General features: G+C 44.4%; 1 long non-coding RNA gene across 1 annotated transcript; it reads left to right on the top strand.

The window, feature by feature from the left end:
• The first annotated feature begins 115 nt into the window (after positions 1-115).
• LOC113221664 lies at positions 116-3407 on the top strand. The gene is made up of 3 exons (XR_003307996.2): positions 116-404; positions 2785-2854; positions 3014-3407. It is a non-coding gene; the product is annotated as an uncharacterized LOC113221664 (long non-coding RNA).
• Positions 3408-4736: the final 1329 nt, after the last annotated feature.

Genomic DNA, 4736 nt, shown 5'->3' with positions numbered 1-4736 from the left:
TTTTGTATTTTTAGTAGAGATGGGGTTTCACTGTGTTACCCAGGATGGTCTCCATCTCCTGACCTCGTGATCCGCCCATTTCGGCCTCCCAAAGTGCTGGGATTACAGGCATGAGCCACTGTGCCCAGCATGTTCTAGTTTTAAAGAGAGAAAAGCTAAACTTCGCATTCCATTGTGTAGAGAATAGTATAGCTTCTCTGATCTGCTTTGATCCCTTCTTACAGGTGTGGAGGCACAGTTGGTGCTATTTTCACTTGTCCACTAGAAGTCATTAAGACGCGGTTGCAGTCTTCGAGATTAGCTCTCCGGACTGTCTACTATCCTCAGGTTCATCTGGGGACCATTAGTGGAGCTGGAATGGTGAGACCAACATCTGTGACACCTGGACTCTTTCAGGTTCTGAAGTAAGTTCAGTCTCCATTCAGTCTTCTCTGTTCCTGCCACCTGCACACCCTGTACCACCACTGTCAACCCAGAATGTTCATCAGGCTTATCAAATGTGATGTTCTGTTTGCATGGCCTTGGTCCTAACTTAAGAATTAGGTTTCTTTACCAATACCTTTGAGCTGTGACCTTGCTCCCCTGGCAGCGGGGGGTCCCAGTGTACATGTGACCATCATCCAGGGCAGTTAGAGTAAACCTAGCAAAGCAAACCAAAAATCCACGTGTCAATTGTTGCATCACATTGTCGCTCTTGCTCAAAGCTCTTGAGGGAAATGAAGATAAGAGGTGGCAGAGTAAAAGTTTAAATTGCACAACAGAAGAGTTGTGAATATTTTATTTTATTTTATTTTATTTTATTTTATTTTGTTTATTTATTTTTTTTGAGACAGAAGAATCTCGCTCTGTTTCCCAAGCTGGAATGCAATGGTGCGATCTCGGCTCACTGCAGGTGATCCGCCCGCCTTGGCCTCCCAAAATGCTGGGAATACAGGCATGAGCCACTGCGCTCAGCCACAAATATTTTTAAAAGAAACACAAATTTTTTTTTGTTTTTTTTTGAGACGTCGTTTCGCTTTTGTTGCCCAGCCTGGAGTGCAGTGTCGGGATCTCGGCTTACCACAACCTCTGCCTCCTGGGTTCAAGCGATTCTCCCGCGTCAGCCTCTCGAGTAACTGGGATTACAGACATGTGCCACCATGCCTGGCTAATTTTGTATTTTTTGTAGAGATGGGGTTTCTCCATGTTGGTCAGGCTGGTCTCAAACTCCCAACTTCAGGTGATCCGCCCGCCTCAGCCTCCCAAAGTGCTGGGATTACAGGCGTGAGCCACCATGCCCACCCGTGAATATTTTTAAAAGAAACAAAAAATTTTTTTTTTCTTTTTTTTGAGATGGAGTTTTGCTCTTGTTGCCCAGACTAGAGTGCAATGGCACGATCTTGGCTTACCACAACCTCCACCTCCTGGGTTCAAGCGATTCTGCCGCCTCAGCCTCCCGAGTGGCTGGGACTACAGGCACCCGCCACCAAGCCTGGCTATTTATTTTGTATTTTTAGTAGAGATGGGGTTTCACTGTGTTTGCCAGGATGGTCTGGATCTCCTGACCTCATGATCCTCCTGCCTCGGCCTCCCAATTTTTTTGCTTTTTATTGGGAAATATTTTTAAATGTATAGAAAAGTTATATTTAATAAAATGGGTTTTAAAGTTTGTTTTATACCTGAGCTACCTGCCCATTTTATTATTTTTACTGTAGTTAAAAATAATTCATTTGCTTATAAAGTAGCTAAATATTCTTAAGTCAAATTTGGCTTATCAGTCTGTGCTTAAGATAAAATCAAATTCAGAAGAGAACTGATTGAGTATCTGATTTTTAGCTCAGGACCTTGTACTTTGAGATCCTCTATAAATAATAGTTGAATTTAACTGAGCATGATATTCAAATCTTTGAAACTGATTCTTGGGCAAGAGTGTTCAAGAAAGACATTCATCAAGAAAGCTATCAGTGTAGAAATTTATTTGGGAAATGTTAGAAAAAGAAGTAATAAAATGGAGATGCTCTGTTTTAAAAACCACACATTTTGTATTTTTAGTAGAGATGGGGTTTCACCCTGTTAGCCAGGATGGTCTCGATCTCCTGACCTCGTGATCCGCCCGCCTCGGCCTCCCAAAGTGCTGGGATTACAGGCGTGAGCCACCTCACCCGGCCGGTACATCTAAGCTTACTGAGCAAAACTGAATAGCAAGACCAGATGTCAAGGACAAGTGAGTGCATCAGAAGCCCAGCGAGGGAACAGGGGAGATTGGTGTCCAAGACTCCAGGAGAATTGGGGTTTTTGTTTGTTTGGTTTCTTTTTTGAGACAGATTGTCACTCTGTCACCCAAGCTGGAGTGCAGTGGTACGATCTTGGCTCACTGAGACCTCTGCTTCTTGGGTTCAAGCGATTCTCCTGCCTCAGCTTCCCGAGTAGCTGAGATCACAGGTGTGCATCACGATACCTGGCTAATTTTTGTATTTTTTGGTAAAACACCGTAATCCCAGGGTTTTACCATGTTGGCCAGGCTGGCCTTGAACTCCTGACCTCAGGAGATCTGCCTGCCTTGGCCTCCCAAAGTACTGGGATTACGGGCATGAGCCCCTGTGCCTGGGTGAGCATCAGGTTTTTAAATTAAATGCTAAGAAGAGGAGTGGAGACACTGAGCAGGAAGGTTGGGGGTGGGTACAGGAAGGACAGAAGCAGAGATGTGGAGGGACACTTTGCTCTCAGGACAGATCTGAGTCCATGGCCCCCAACAAGACAGGACTGTGAGAACAACCCTCCTGCTTTGCCTTTTCACATGCTTAGGCAGTGCCAGTATCCTGGTGACACCTTCTAAGGAACATGCAGTGCTTTGGACATAAGGAAACTGAGACAGGTAATGTTACTTCAGTAACATTCAGAATGAACTTCCTCTTGCCAAATAACTCATGACTAATGAATTTGGATTTACCGTAACTGGGGAACTGTTACCCAAAAGTGTGGGTGTCAGCAGGGCCAAGCATGGAAGGTAAATGGGAATGTTTTTCCATTTTAGGTTTTACAGGATATGTGGGTTGAGTGTCGCTTATCTGAAATGCTTGGGACCAGAAGCAATGTGGATTTTAGAGTTTGGAAGATTTGCATTTCTTTCACCATCATGTTGTCACTCAAAAAGTTTCTGATTTTAGAACATTTTGGATTCTTATGGCTTTCTAATCTCCAGTAAATCTACCCCCCCATAAGAGATTCTGTGTGTGTGTGTGTGTGTGTCTGTGTGTATCTGTTCCCTCCCCTCAATTAGGGCAATTGTTTAGTAAAATTTAAATCAAAGGGAAAAAAGCCACTCCATGTTTTAATACAGGAACAACTTCCACACCACACAAAAGACAAACTATTTTCATTACGGGCCCACTGGCTTCATTGGTTAACACAGCCACAGCTACACAATAATGAGCCATCACTTACATATGAATACTTTAATTTTTTTTTTTTTTTTTTTTGAGACAGAGTTTCACTCTTGTTGCCCAGGCTGGAGTGCAATGGCGTGATCTCAGCACAACCTCTGCCTCCCAGGTTCAAGCGATACTCCTTCCTCAGCCTCCCAAGTAGCTGGGATTACAGGCATGTGCTACCACGCCTGGCTAATTTTGTATTTTTATTAGAGGCAGGGTTTCTCCATGTTGGTCGGGCTGGTCTCAAACTGCCAACCTCAGGTGATCTGCCCGCCTTGTAGCTGGGATTACAGGCATGTGCTACCACACCCGGCAAATTTTGTATTTTTATTAGAGATGGGGTTTCTCCATATTGGTCAGGCTGGGCTCGAACTCCTGAGCTCAGGTGATCCGCCTGCCTCGGCCTCCCAAAGTGCTGGGATTACAGGCGTGAGCCACCGCACCCAGCATGAATACTTTTAAAATCAGTTTGTTTTATTGATATCAAAATACAAACAATGGCGTTATTAAGTAAAATTTTAGTTACAATGTTTTGTTAGGAAGGTGTTTGTAAAGTGGCATTTTTCACCCAAGAGTTGTTGTATTTAAGCTTTATTTCCTCAACTTTATTACATATTTTAAAAATTCGGGGCCGGGCACGGTGGCTCATGCCTGTATTCCTGGCACTTTGAGGGGCCAATGCAAACGGATTGCTTGAGCCAGGAGTTTTGAGACCAGCCTGGGCAATGTGGCAAAATCCCATCTCTACAAAAAATGCAAAAAATTCGCTGGGCATGTTGGCATGCACCTATAATCCCAGCTACTCAGGAGGCTGAGCTTAGGAGTTAAGTATAACTGAGCATGATATTCAGATCTCTGAAACTGAATTGGGCAAGAGTGTGTTCAAGACAGACATGTATCAAGAAAGCTACTTACCAGTGTAGAAGTGAATTTGGGAGCCGGGCGTGGTGGCTCACACCCGTAATCCCAGCACTTTGGGAGGCCGAGGTGGGCGGATCACGAGGTCAGGAGATCAAGACCATCCTGGCTAACACGGTGAAACCCCGTCTGTACTAAAAATACAAAAAATTAGCCAGGCGTGGTGGCGGGCACCTGTAGTCCAGCTACTCGGAGGCTGAGGCAGGAGAATGGCGTGAACCTGGGAGGTGGAGCTTGCAGTGAGCCGAGATTGCACCCACTGCACTCCAGCCTGGGCAACAGAGCAAGACTCCATCTCAAAAAAAGAAATGTATTTGGGAAATGTTAGAAAAAGACGTAATAAAATGTAGGTGTTCTATTGCAAAAAACACAAATTTAGCACTTTTAGGCACAATTTACATAAGACAG

Source organism: Piliocolobus tephrosceles, unplaced genomic scaffold (assembly GCF_002776525.5).
Source record: "Piliocolobus tephrosceles isolate RC106 unplaced genomic scaffold, ASM277652v3 unscaffolded_26780, whole genome shotgun sequence".
Lineage (NCBI taxonomy): Eukaryota > Metazoa > Chordata > Mammalia > Primates > Cercopithecidae > Piliocolobus > Piliocolobus tephrosceles.
Note: the sequence above shows the minus strand (reverse complement) of the source record. Positions and strands in the feature narration are given on the sequence as shown.